This window comes from Canis aureus, chromosome X (genome assembly GCF_053574225.1).
Source record: "Canis aureus isolate CA01 chromosome X, VMU_Caureus_v.1.0, whole genome shotgun sequence".
NCBI lineage: Eukaryota > Metazoa > Chordata > Mammalia > Carnivora > Canidae > Canis > Canis aureus.
In genome coordinates, this window is record NC_135649.1 from 104,610,030 (window position 1) to 104,624,372 (window position 14,343).

The 14,343-nt window shown below is 56.2% G+C and overlaps 1 pseudogene; it reads left to right on the forward strand.

Annotated features, from left to right (window-relative positions):
* The first annotated feature begins 4,535 nt into the window (after positions 1-4,535).
* LOC144308955 (transcription factor SPT20 homolog pseudogene) lies at positions 4,536-7,869 on the forward strand (annotated as a pseudogene).
* The last annotated feature ends 6,474 nt before the right edge of the window (positions 7,870-14,343 follow it).

Consider the following 14,343-nt stretch of genomic DNA (forward strand, 5'->3'; position numbering starts at 1 on the left):
CCTCTCCCTAGCAGGATGCTTCTGGGGGTAAGGTCTGCCTTCCCATCTTTGTCATGGGCTGTGGGAGGGGCCTCCAGTCCTGCGCTCTCCCGGAGCTGCAGCATCCATCTGCCAGGGATTCGCTCTAACGTGTCTTGGGGTCTGATCACAGGAGAGACACATCAGTCTCGGGGCAAGTGATGGAGGGTTAACCAGAGATGAGGCCAACAAGCAACGTATCTTCACCTTCGCTTGCTCCCTGTAGTCCACATTCTGTGGCTGGTCCCTCTAATTAGCTGCAGCAGGGGAGAGGTGGCAAAATCTAGACCTAGACCTCAATGGGTATGGCACAAACCAGTTTGCTAATTGTAAATTAGCTCAATTATCTTGCAATTAACTGAACTCTCTTCTCCCACTAGCATATCTTAGCCTGGCCGTGAGTTTTCTCAGCGTGTGCATCTAGGTCAGGCTGCCGTAGGGGAGGGCAGCCATCGGAGTCCTTATAATCAGCCAGCGTGCTCATTAACGTGCTTGGAGGGCTCCAAGGACGGTGTGCACTCAGAGCAATTCTTTTTTAAACCCCTCATCTTGTGGGAAGACCAGGCAATTAGGGAGTGCAAGTGAGGGGGATGGCTGAACCACGCTAAGCGCTGCCAGGCCCACTGACGCACGCAGGGGTAGACGCGAGGCCAGGGTGGGAGCCTCGTCCAGTGCACCTGTGGCCAGGAGGCCTGGGGGGGTGGGTAAGGTGCGGGCCACCACTTCGGTTGGAGGCCATGGTGGCTTTACTTTTTTTTTTTTTAAGATTTATTTATTTTTTTTTTATGATACACAGAGAGAGAGAGAGAGAGAGAGAGGCAGAGACACAGGAGGAGGGAGAAGCAAGCTCCATGCCGGGAGCCCGACGCGGGACTCGATCCCGGGACTCCAGGATTGCGTCCTGGGCGGAAGGCAGGCGCCAAACCTCTCAGCCAGCCAGGGATCCCCGCCCTGGTGGCTTTAAGAGCTGACACACTCACTCACACGCCCACCCACCCCCACACGCACTCCTCCCCCCCATGAAATGGCCCATTTCACTCGGATGGAGTAGCATTTCATCTCTCCAAACGGCCAGATGATATCACAGAGCACACGTTTCTCTACAGCACTGAGGAGCAACGGCCCGCTTCTCCCACCCAGCTTCAATCGTGGGTGGAGCCGATGCCGCTGTGTTCTGCCCGAATCCCCACGGTGCTCAACATTGTCTCCGCAGACCGAGGACTAGTGCAAGCGATCGGGACTCTCCGGGTGAGGGTATTATGTGGCCACGTCAGCACCGGTGGCCACCTGGAGTGACGGGGAACAGTGCCAGGGAGAAGAACCTGACAGTTGTTTGGTACTGTCGCGCCCCCGCCCCGCCCCCTCCCGGAGCTCCCCAGCCGGGACAGCTGCGCACGGCGGTCTTCTGCCCGCGGACGTGCCCGTCGTGGTCTTCTTTCCCAAGGCATCCCCTTCCCCATACCGCTGCTTCTGGGGATGAGCTCCCAGATGAACCACTTGCACTCAGATCCTCTCCTCAGGGCACACTCCTGGGGAAAGCCAAGCTAAGACACAGCCAGTGTGGCCACGGCAGGTCTGGTCCATCCTGTGACAGGGTGGCAGATACCCCTGTCTGCCTGGTGACAAATACTCCGGGACGTGGGCTAAGGGGCTGCATCCGAATCACGCTCATGGTGTACAGGGCAGGTCTACGGTCGAGTGGTTCTCGAGCAGCAGAGGATGCTGCCGACCCCCCCCCCCCCCCCCCCGCCCCCCGCCCCCGGCCGGGACTGTTTGGCAATATCCAGCCATTCCTGGTTATGGCAACCGAGGGTGAGGGCTATCGGCAAGCAGTGGATGGATGGTGCCGGGGAGGCTATGCTGCTGGATGGCCTGCAGCGTGCAGGCAGCCCCCACGCGACGCGTGTCCAGGTGCCCAGGTTCAGGCAATCCTGGCACGGTCCAGAGCACCAGAGCCAGGAGACCTGGCTGTGGGTGCCTTTCTCGTCTCTGAAAGGGGGATCATACATCTACCTGCCGAGATTCCGAGGAGCCTGGAGCTGAGGTAACTAGAGCGTGGAGTCGATCATCCCTTCCCTCGGCGGTGCCGACCTCGAGCCGAGTGCAGGCCGCCCGAGTCAGTGACCACACAAGGATGGAAGGGACGTCGCCTCTGCCCTCAGAGAACCCAGGGACAGGGTGAGCAGAAACGGTGCGCACGCTCGGCTCCTTTCCGGCGTGGTGGCTGGCCCTCACAGGGCGTGGGGCACGTGTGCTTGGGTGGAACAGCAGCGAGCAGGAGAGCAGGAGACTGACGTGCTTCTCCGAGGTCAGAGGTCAGGGCGGGACCTCTGAGGTGAAGAGGTGGAGAACGGCAGGGGCCTGAGCAGGGAGGGGCCTCTCTGCAGCAGCAGCAGCAGCAGCAGCAGCAGCAGCAGCAGCAGGCTTTGGCTGGGGTGTGTGTGTGTGTGTGTGTGTGTGTCTGGAAGGGTCAGGCTGTCCGCGGCACGGTGACTGCGGTGACTGCGGTGACTGCGGCCGGAGCACAGACACGGGGGAAAGAGGGGAGAGAGATGAGCTGGGAGGGAAGGCAGGCGGCAGGCGGCCAGGGGCCTATTCGCAGGGCGGGGCGGGCAAGGCACGTAGGGCACCGACCCCGATGGCACCGGCGCCACCCGGAGAGCCGGGACCCCCTCAACCTCGAGCCCCGGGCCCCCTTGGTGGCCTCACCCCTGTCCGGGCCCTCCTCCTTCGCCGTGCTAAGAAGCCGGGAGTCCGCTCCCCGGGCCGGGAGCAGCCGCCCGGCAAAAGCCGCGGACTTCCTTATTTTCCAGGAGGAGAGCTGGATTACCGCATAGAAAAATAGGCTTTTGCCATCCAGTCTCGTACTTAGCCTCAATTCGGGCAAGTGGGGGTGGAAAAAAGAGAGACGGGGAGGATGTGTGAAAGAGTTAAGGAACTCAACTTGATTTCAAGCCCCCTTGAGGCGCTCCCCAAGTATCCATCTGCCCAAAGACAGTTGGTGGGCCGGCACAAAAGTATTCCCGTCTGTCCCCCATACAGGGCCATCTCTCAGGAGCTCTCCGGCGAAAAGTTGTCAATCCCCTTTCACTCGACCGAATCTACTATCCACACAGTTGTCATCATTGCCATTGGTCAAGATCCACACCGGTTGCATAGTTGTGCGGAGTTTGGGACTCCCACCCACTGGTCTTGGCTTCCTCACCTTTGTGAGACTTTTCTCTGAATATCTTGTATATCGCTATGTCTCCGGTCAATATCAAGAGACTCTTTTTTTTTTTTTTTTAAGATCTTTTATTTGTTTATTTATTCATGAGAGACAGAGAGACAGAGAGAGAGAGAGAGAGAGAGAGAGGCAGAGACACAGGCAGAGGGAGAAGCAGGCTCCATGCCGGGAGCCCGACCTGGGACTCGATCCCGGGACTCGATCCCGGGACTCCAGGATCGCGCTCTGGGCCAAAGGCAGGCGCCAAACCGCTGAGCCACCCAGGGATCCCCCTCAAGAGACTGTTTTACATGAAACCTGTCCCCAAAGGCCCGCACATCTCAAGGCAGCGGAGGCAGTGGAAAAGGAGGGCCCATCAGTTACCTACGACCTAATCACCTTCCTCCAAATCCAGCCTTGGGATCCTGGCTGTGGTCTACAAGTCAGAGTGATCACTGAACTGCGCTGCCATCACCGGGACAATAGCTCTCAGCTCCATCCACGCGCAGGTCAGCTTCTGAAACCGATAGTTATTTATTTATTTATTTATTTATTTATTTATTTATTTATTTATTTATTTCAAACCGATAGTTTAATCCCGAACTGTAATTCCCAGCCGGCGCGACTTGCCTACGGCATCCTTTGCAAAACGCCCTTACTGTGCTACACAGGGAAGTAGGAGGTAAATACTGAAGTATCAGGAAGGCACGTTGATGCGCACATCCACATGACAACCACCAGGCAGGAGATCACTGGAAGATTCAAGGAGGGATTCTGACGCCTGCACCAAGTACAGCGAGCCTCCACGTAGGCAGGAGCCACACACGTGGACTCTGTGGGGTGTGTTCAAGTGGTGATGGGCACCAGGCGCAGCCCTGCCGTTCACGACAGGAGACTCAAACCGTGAACGATTGTGGGTGAAGCGCTGGCCAAGAAAAGAAAGGAACAGCTTCCAAGGCTTCCCCGAAGCCGCCTTCCTGCGCAAATTGGCGTGGACCGGGACCTTACGGGGTGTGTGGGGGGGGCGGGGGGGAGTGCGTATTCCTCGGATCGGTTGCGTGCCTTGGGCGTTAAGTGTAAAGCAAGGGTCTGGCCCTGCCGCGGAGGTGGAGGTGCGGGCGGTGGGCCTCGTGGCCTGCAGGCGGAGGCCACAATAGGAGGAGGCCTAGGCCTGGAGGGCTAGGCCTGCAGCCCGCCCGCCCGCCCGTGGCCTGCAGAGAGCGCACGTGCGCACAAGCAGATGCTCCGGTGGGGGCGGGGAGGGGGGCGGAGGCAGGGGCACTGAGCCCGGGAGGGGGGCGGGGGGCTCCCATCCACTTCCGGCCCAGCCCCCAGCGACTCCAGAGGCGGCGCCCTGGTGGCTCCAACACGTGTAGCTGTTTCCCCGAATCCCAGGTACGTTGCGTTGCGTGGTGCTTTCGTGGGGCGGGCTTCTGGCCGACCATTTGCAAGTCAGGCTGGTGGCTCCCGCTGTGCAGCTGCGGCGCTTGCGAGACGTGAGAGATGGAAGTAGAGTCCTCAAGGCGCTTGCGTTTTCTCTACTTTGTAGGGCCCCTTTTGCAGCACGATGCAGCAGGCCGTAGAACGAGCTCTGGACCGTGCGGACTATGTCATCGCGAGTGCCCAGCAGAGGCCTCCTAAAAGGAAATGCTCGTCGAGTGGGGCAGCCTCTCTGTTTGAAAAGCTCTATGACATCTACGTGGAAGAGTGTGGGAAAGAGCCCGAGGCTACGGAGGAACTGAGAAGCAACGCGAACTTGTTAGAGAAGCTGGTTAGGAGAGAGTCGTTGGCGTGTTTAGTGGTCAACCTACACCCAGGAGGGGAGGGATATTCGCTGATGCTGGAGGGGAAGCAGGGCTCCTGCTCGGAGACCATTCGGCTGCCTTACGAGGAAGGCGAGCTGCTCGAATACCTGGATGCTGAAGAGTTGCCTCCTGCCCTGGTGGATCTCCTGGAACAATCTCAGGTTAACATTTTCCACTGTGGGTGTGTCATAGCACAGGTACGGGACTACAGGCAGTGCAGCCACGGGGAGCCTGCCGGCTACCAGACCAGGCACGTTCTCCTGCGCCCCACGATGCAGACCTTAGCCTGCGACATGCAGTCCATAACCAGCGACGGCCAGCAGTGGACCGAGGAAGAGAAACTGTTGCTTGAGAGCCAGCTGATCTTGGCCACCGCCGAACCCCTGTGTCTTGACCCTTCTCTGTCAGTAGCCTGCGCTGCAAACAGGCTGCTCTATAACAAGCAGAAGATGAACACTCGCCCGATGAAAAGGAGCTTCAGGAGGTATTCCGCACCCTCTCTGACTCGCCAGCAGGAGCTGTCTCAATGCCCACCTCCTCCCGAGCTGGGACTATGGGCCTCTTGCAAAAAAAGCAGACAAAGCCAAGCCGGGCAGCGGTACGACCTCAAGATTTCTAAAGCAGGGAGCTGTGTGGATCTGTGGAAACGGAGGCCCTGTGACTTGGCCGTCCCTTCTGAAGTGGATGTGCAGAAATACGCCAGAGGGAAGAGGCCGGCCAGATGCCACGTCTCCCCTGCAGGGGTCTGGCCAGCCCCCGAGGTAAGAGACGATGGTGTGTTTGGCTATGAAGGCGGCCGTGAGCCTCAGACAACGGAGCCGGCCTCCACGCAGCCGCCGAGCAACCCACCTTTCTGTGGACAGAGAAGGCCCTGGCACGGAGCCGGCCGTGAGCGACCGACGTCTCCTCCGCGCTCGGCCACAGATGGCCGTCCGAACCGTGTCCCGCCCGAGTCCAAGGCTGACGCCGGGAGGCTAGTCGTTCGGCCGGAGGCGGTGGGCCAGCAGAAGGCCCGGGGCCCGGCCACCGCGTGGTCACCCGGCCCCAGCGGCTCAGCCGGCCCCGGCGGGCCTCCTCCCGGGAAACCAGCGCAACAGCCGACGACGACGACGGTGTCGGTTTGGTCTCCAGTCCTGGGGAAGGGCGTCAGACACCCACCTCTGCGCATCAGACTTCCCTGGAGCTCAGGAGAGAGCTGGCCAGGTGACAGTTTTCCTCCAGGGGAGGAGGCCAGCAGCTTCCTTCAGTCGCCACCTCCCGCTCCTGCTCCGGCGCCACCCAGTCTTTCCCAGAAACCCTCCGTGGGCCTGCCTGGAGTTAGCCCGCTTCCCGCAGCCGCCCTGTCCACCGGCAGCTCCTCGCAGGGGACCCTGGCGCCCAGGGTCCCTGCCGACTCCCAGCCGCCGCCCGGGGAAGCGATCCGAGTTCGCGCGCTTCCCGCGGCCGCCCTGGCCGCCCCGGTCTCGAACTGGGCCTGGGCCTCGGCCTCGGCCTCGGCCTCGGCCAACTCCCAGCGGCCCTCTGGGGAGGCCGACTCCCCGCCGCCGCCGCCGCCCGGGGAAGCGATCCGAGTTCGCGCGCTTCCCGCGGCCGCCCCGGCCGCCGCCAGCTCCTCACAGAGGCCCCCGGCCGCCCGGGTCTCGGCCAAGTCCCAGCCGCCGCCTGGGGAAGCGATCCGAGTTCGCGCGCTCTCTGCAGCCGCCCTGGCCGCCGCCAGCTCCTCACAGAGGCCCCCGGCCACCCCGGCCACCCCGGCCACCCCGGTCTCGGCCAAGTCCCAGAAGTCCGCTGTGGAACTGATTCGAGTCAGCATGTTTCCTGCAGGCGCTTTGCCCACCGCCGGCTCCTCATCAAGAACCACGGCCACCCCGGTCACGGTCAAGTCCCAGAAATCCTCTGTGACTCAGGACGCTGGAGTTAGCAGGCTGCCCACGACCACCCTGTCCCCCGCCAGCTCCTCCCAGAGCAGCCCGGCCACCCCGGTCACGGCCACGTCCGCCGGCCGCAGCGTCGTCGTCCAAGCGGCGGGCCCTGGCGGCCGAGCCCAGGCTGTGGCGGGGGCCTGCAGCCCCAGGCAGGGCTCTACCGCCGGCTCCGCGGCTCCTGCGGCAAGTAAGCCCAGCAGCGCGCCCTCGGGAGCTCGGCCACCAGAGGCAGTGTCCTCTGCGCCGCCGGTCCGCGTTCAGTTTTTCTTAAAAAGCGCTTCAGGCCTCAGGCCAGTGACTCTCCTGGAGCTTCGGCAAGATTCGCTCCTTCTGAACGCCGGGCAGCAGCCAGAGCAGAAGGTCTATCAGCTGATTCCCCAGGACCGACTCCAGCAAGCCCTCACTCCCGGCCCTCCGCAGCCAGTGCCACAGGGGTCAAGTGCGCAAGGTGCGGCGAGTCCAAGAGCGGCCTCTTCTGCTCAGCCAGCCGTGCTCGTGAAGTTCGGTGCAGAAGGCAGTTTGCCGCAGCCCCAGGCAGCGGTGTCGGCGCTGGCACAGCTCGGCTCTGCAGAGAGCCAGAGAACACCCGGGCAGAGCCAGCCTCGTCCTCTGCAGGCACTGCAGCTGTCCCCTGCGTCGTCGTCGCAGCCCCAGCCCCAGCGCCAGCGCCAGCGCCAGCCCCCGCCCCGGGGTCAGCCCCAGCTGAAGCCCCGGCCCCAGTCTCACCCCCCAGCCCCAGCCCCAGCCCCAGCCCCAGCCTCAGTCCCAGCCCCAGCCCCAGCCTCAGCATCACCCCCAGCCCCAGCCCCAGAAGCAGGTACAACAACTGAGAATCTTGCAGGGCCCCAGCTGCAGCCTCAGCCCTAGTCCCAGCCCCAGCCCCAGCCTCAGCCCCAGCCTCAGTGTCAGCCCTCGCCCCAGCCCCAGCCCCAGCCCCAGCCTCGGTGTCAGCCCTCGCCCCAGCCCCAGCCCCAGCCCCAGGGTCAGCCCTAGCCCCAGCCCCAGCCTCAGCCCCAGCCCCAGTATCACCCTCAGCCCCGGTCTGACTCCCAGTCTCACCCCCAGCCTCAGCCCCAGCCCTAGCCTCAGCTCCAGAAGCAGGTACAACAGCTGAGAATCTTGCAGGGCCCTGCAGCTGTGACCATGGTAGCAGCCCAGATGCCTGGGCCACCTCAGGGCCAGCAGGCCGCAAGCCAGTCCAAAGGTAAAATGACCAGAGACCCGCCTTCCCCTCCCCAGTTCTGAGTCTTGCATTATTTTCTGTCTATTTTAAAAGCACCAGAGCGGGATCCCTGGGTGGCTCAGCGGTTTGGCGCCTGCCTTTGGCCCAGGGCGCGATCCTGGAGACCCGGGATCGAATCCCACGTCGGGCTCCCGGTGCATGGAGCCTGCTTCTCCCTCTGCCTGTGTCTCTGCCTCTCTCTCTGTGTGTGACTATCATAAATAAATAAAAATTTATTAAAAAAAATAAATAAATAAAAGCACCAGAGCATCCACCCAGGTGACCTCCCGATTTTTGACTTCACGTTGGGTGGTTTTGGTGTTTTTGTTTGTTTTCCATAAGGTATCAGTATTTTACGGTGAGATGTCTAAACGCTACGGAAGCACAACCTCATGAGCGTTATGTAGAAACAAGGCAGCGATTTAAGAACCTGGGATTGTGTTGCTTTGTTGTTGTAGCTGTAGACTGAGTTCTCTTTAGGAGAATGTTCTGCGGTGTCCTCAGCTCCACACTAGGTTCAGTCTAAAGTCCTAAAGCTGAGGATCCCCGGGTGGCTCAGCGGTTTAGCGCCTGCCTTTGGCCCAGGGCGCGATCCTGGAGTCCCGGGATCGAGTCCCACGTCGGGCTCCTAGCGTGGAGCCTGCTTCTCCCTCCTCCTGTGTCTCTGCCTCTCTCTCTCTCTCTCTGTCTATCCTAAATAAATAAATAAATCTTAAAAAAAAATAAAGTCCTAAAGCCTATAATTTCTCGAAAACGATAAAACGACAACTAGCAGTCATTTAAACCTGGTATTTTTTTTTTTTTTTATCTGAAAACTTTTAGATGTGTTACAAACCCTGACCTGAAGTGTACGGGCTTCAGCGTTTTTTGAGTGTGCGGTTCAGCGATGCTGACTGGATTCACGTCGTTGCGTGAAGGACCTCTGGAATGGTTCTCCTCTTGCGAAAGTGAAACTCTATCCCCGCGGAGCAGCAGCTCCCCATTTCCCCATTTCCCCCTCTCCGCAGCCCGGGCACCCACCGTGCTCCGTTCTGGTTCCCGGTTCCCGCAGCTGGACCGCCTCGGGTACCTGGGTGAAGCGGCATCGCGGGGCAGCCGTGTCCTTTGGTGACTGGCTCACTCCGCGCAGCCAGTAAGGGACGTCCTCAAGGTTCGCCCACGTTGTCGCGTGGGACGCCAAGGTCGTAGCTTTCTAAACATGGTTTCCCTGTGCATAGTCTGTGCTGAAGTGACCTATTGAATACCAGAGACAGCTTTGAGAGGAATGGCCTTGGTGTGTGCTCTAAAAGGTCTGTGCACGGTGTGGTCACTGCAGTTTTTACAAAGGCGTTTTGAGAGAAGAGGTGACGCCCACCGAGAGGTGATGTGCTCGTCAGGCCTGTGTGGAGGATGTGGGAGACCTCCCAATGGGCAGCGTGGCTCAGGGGCGCCCTGCTTGGTGGTGGCCCCGGGCTGCTGCTTTAGCATCAGCGCCCCCCAGTCCCCGCGCCCCCTCAGGCCCCGCAGAGCTCAGCCCCTCTCCTCCAGGTGCAAGCTGGCCTTGAAAAGGCACTTGTGGGATGTCTCGCTTCCTCCCTGTACAGTCGTTGACTTGCTTTAGAACTGCAGGTTAGGGATCCCTGCGTGGCACAGCGGTTTAGCGCCTGCCTTTGGCCCAGGGCGCGATCCTGGAGACCCGGGATCGAATCCCACGTCGGGCTCCCGGTGCATGGGGCCTGCTTCTCCCTCTGCCTGTGTCTCTGCCTCTCTCTCTCTCTCTCTCTCTGTGACTATCATAAATAAATAAAAATTAAAAAAAAAACTTAAAAAAAAAAAAAAAAAAGAACTGCAGGTTATTTGCGGGCGCTAAACAGCTAAGCGTTCGAAAATGAGCTTGCTTTATTTGCTCTTCAAGTGTCGGCAACCTCTCTGTCAGGTTCCGAAGCGGAATCCACCCGTTTCTTTCTCTCTTTTTTTAATATATTTTTTTTTATTGGAGTTCAGTTTGCCAACATACAGCATAACACTCAGTGCTCATCCCATCAAGTGCCCCCCTCAGTGCCCGTCACCCAGTCACCCCCGCCCACCTCCCTTTCCTCCCACTCATTTTCTCTCCTTTCCCCTTTATTCCCTTCCACCCGTGTTTCTTTCTCCCTGTCTCTTCCTGGTGGCCATCAGTTGTTCAGCAGCCCCGGCTCCCCCGTGTCTGTCTGTCCCCGCTTGCTTGTCTCAGTGGGGCTCAAGATATCCCTGAAGTTCTTGCTGTTTCCCCTTTCTTTTTTTGGAGGTGTAGTTCACCTAAGCGCCGAGTAACCGGTTTCAGGCGTACAGCTGAGTGGCATTGACTATGCTTCCAGCGCTCTGGGACCGCCAGCTCCAGTTCCAGAACAGTTTCGTCACCCCAAAGAAAGCTCTGGAGCCAGGAAGCCCTGGCTGCCCATCCTCCCCTCCCCCAGCCCCGGAAACACCAGTTTGCTTCCTGTGTCTGTGGACTTCCCTGTTGTAGATATTTGCTGATGATGGCATCAGATGGCACGTGACCTTCCTTGCCTGGCCTGTCTCACTGGGCATAAGGTGTTTGAGGTTCGCCTGTGGTGTAACGCGTATCGGGCTTTGTTCGTTCTAGTCGGGCCGAAGAACGTTCCCTGGCGTGCATATAGCACATTGTGTCTACCCGTTGTTCACTGGTGGACGTGTAGGTTGCTTCCACCTCTTGGCCATTGTGAGTACCGTTGGCTAGGAGCGTTGGTGTACATGTAGTTTTTTGAGAGCTTCTCATATTTCATTCCATTACGGTTTTCTAAGGGGCACCCTGTCGCCAGATAATGTGTTTTTCTATGTACACATGCATGCTGCCTGCCTTTTGCCCTAGGAGAAAAGGGAGGTGTTGCCTGGCAGCCCAAAAGAGATGAACAAAGAGGCAGGGAACTGGTGCTTCCTGCTTGATCAACCCCGACTGTCCTGGGCCTGCTGTCCCAGCCCCGGTAAGGGGGGATTTCGACCAACTTCAAGAAATGAGTCAGCTCTGCCACGTGAGTGACGCTGAGCCTGCTAGGGCCCTTAGGTAACCCGTCCCGGACATCGTTGTGCATGTGCCTGCACTTTTCACCGGTGAGCCAGTGTAATGACCGCTCGGTAAGAGGAATCAACCGGACACCTGCACTGCGAATCTCACCTGATTTGATGTAGTTCTTTCCTTTTGCCCTCTCGGTACTGGTGACCCTTGAACAGTGTGGGGGTTCGGGGCGCCGAGTCCCCACGAGGTCAAAAAGTCTGTATCTCTTGCCTAACCAAAAAGTTAACTCCTCATAGCCTACTGCTGACCAGAAGCTTTGCCGATCATGCAAACACTCGACTGACATGCGTTTTGTTTATTATTGGTAGTATATGCTGTGTTCTTACAATAAACTATGTTAGAGATAACAAATATCATGCAAATTATTAGGAGGACAGAATACATGTACCGTAGTCTACGGTATTTCTCGAAAAAATATGCATATAATGGACTTGAGAGACGTAAATCTATGTTGTTTAGGGTTCAGTTATGCTACAGGGAGACATAGGTGAACTTGGCCTTGAGTCATGTGGCGCTTCCTTCCCAGGCCAGTGAATAAATTCAGCTTTGTGTGACATTACCATTGTGGTATATGGTCATTTCCTTTTAATCATCCCATCAGTATTGGTAATTTGATGCCACTGCCACACGGATGAATAGGAAGGGGTAAGCACCCTTGATGTAAAATCCCACAGTATATTTATTCACTCACCTGTGTACGGAGGACTTCTCACATACCTGGTAATGTGTTAGGCCTCAGCTGGGATGAGAATACAGATACCAAAGTAAAGAAAAATGGCTCTTTAGAATCTGGTTTTATTTATAACTCATGTCATTTCATCCTTTAGCAATTTACGCTACATTCCCAGTAAATAAAGCCTCAATAAAACAATGCAGGGTACATATGCAAAGATGAGTACATAATAAATAGATTGGGGAACAGAAGGCTCGAGATTTTAGTGCCTTGTCACCCTATCACGAGTAGAACACAGACCACAACTTGGTAGAGGTAAGTTTCCAGATAGAAATGTATTGCCCCTCCCCCGCCCCTGAAGTCCAGAGATGTGTATCTGCACAGATAATGTGTACTTACCTCATAAATGATAAGTTAAAATAAAAATATTTCATCCCATTCTCAATTTCTATTTTGAGAAAATCTTAGGAACATTCACTTCTCCTAAGAAACTTTTGTTTTCCTACAGGTAACTGAACATGTTAGGGGCCTTGCTAGATAGGGTGTCTCCAGGGTCCTGTTCCCACTTATCCCACCTTCCAACCGATACCAGTCCTGTCTTTGGTTTTGTTGTGTGCTGCCTCCTGAAATAGCATCCCGGCCACCCATTCATTAGTGGAAGCCGAGTTTCTTCTCACTACTAAGGATGAGGACGTCCTTGACAATCTCAGTAGTGTTTCAAGTATATATCTTTTTCCATAAAATAATCCTTCATCTGCAGAACTTCAGTATTTCATCTACAGGATAAATGTACTTAGCTGTTTTATTTTTTAATGCTTTCACTTTTTTTAAAGATTTTATTTATTTATTCATGAGAGACACAGAGAGAGAGAGAGGCAGAGACACAGGCAGAGGGAGAAGCAGGCTCCACACAGGGAGCCTGACATGGGACTCGATCCAAGGTCTCCAGGATCACACCCCGGGCTGCAGATGGCGCTAAACCGCTGCGCCACCGGGCCTGCCCTACTTAGCTGTTTTAATTGTATCTTGAGAAACACGTAGGCTATAAAATTCAGGATTTCTTCCCACTCAGTCCTTGCAAGGACTGTCTAAGGAAGGTACAGTTATTGATGAGGAAACAAGGCATTGGGAGCTAAAGGTCACCTACCTATCAAGTATCAGCCCAGATTTGGACCTAAGCCTTTGGGGTAAGAGACCATGTCCTTTCTCACACTGCCCTCTCAGCTGCCTCACTGAGGACAAGACAAAGACCCATCCACAGTGGGCTCAGCATATGTTTGGAGAGACCCCAAGACGTACAGATGAAGTGACAGATTACAGCCTATCATTTAACTATGTGTTGGTGCCATCTCTGCCATAGGTTGGAACCAACTGAAAGAGATTCAGAGTCAGACTGTTGGACATCAGTATATTCTCTTTGAAAGTGACACTAATATGTTAGAAAATGTAATTTAGATGTGGGCCAAGCAAGTTTCATAATACTGCTCCCTGGTAGTAGGAACATTCTTCTAGTCCCAGGCGGGCTGGAGAACTGCAGACCCCTCTCCCCAGGCCTGGCCTTCTCACCTGGGAGAATGGAGTGGGCAGAGCAAGGCTAATTTTACTCTATCTCATAAAAGCAAGACAACAGGTGATGATCAAGCTTGCTTAAATTGTACATAGCGGCCAGATTATTTAATGATTATCACAGCAGCCCACCAAGGAGCTGCTTACAAGACATGCATTATTCATTTAATCCTCAAAATGACCCTATTGGTGGTTAGTGTTGTAAACTCCATTTTCAAGTGAGACAGCTGAGAGGATACTGTAACTAATCTAGCTAAGGGAGGAGCCAAGATTTGAATCTAGATAGCCTGGTTCCAGAACCCATAATCTTAACCATTAAGCTGGAGCTGCTTAATAAATTTACAGGGTCAGACTGGGAATAACTAGGGCTAGATATAACCGCTGTTTATAAAGCTATTTTCATAGAAAAATACTCATAAATCAGGGGTGCCTGGGTGGCTCAGTTGGTTAAATATCTGCCTTTGGCTCAGATCCTGATCTCAGGGTCCTGGGATCGAACCCCACATGGGGCTCCCTACTCAGTGGGACATCTGCTTTTCCCTCTCCCTCTGTCCTTCCCCACTCCCTGCCCTGCTCATGCACTCTCTCTCAAATGAATGAAATCTTTTTAAAAATACTTATAAATCATACTTAGAAGATGACCTTATCGTACAGTGGGACTTTCTCCACATAAAGGTCAAAGATGATCTACCACCCTGGAGTTGCCAGTTATCTGCTATAGTGAAATGAGCATAATTATCCCAAAGTGACCTCATTCTGGTTTGCTGGGAGCAGGGTGGAGGAAGCTTCCACTGAAGGATTTCTGATGGGGCAGCATGTCACCAAAACAGGCTCTGGTGAGAACTGGGAAGGGTACGAGACTTCCCCTGCCTGC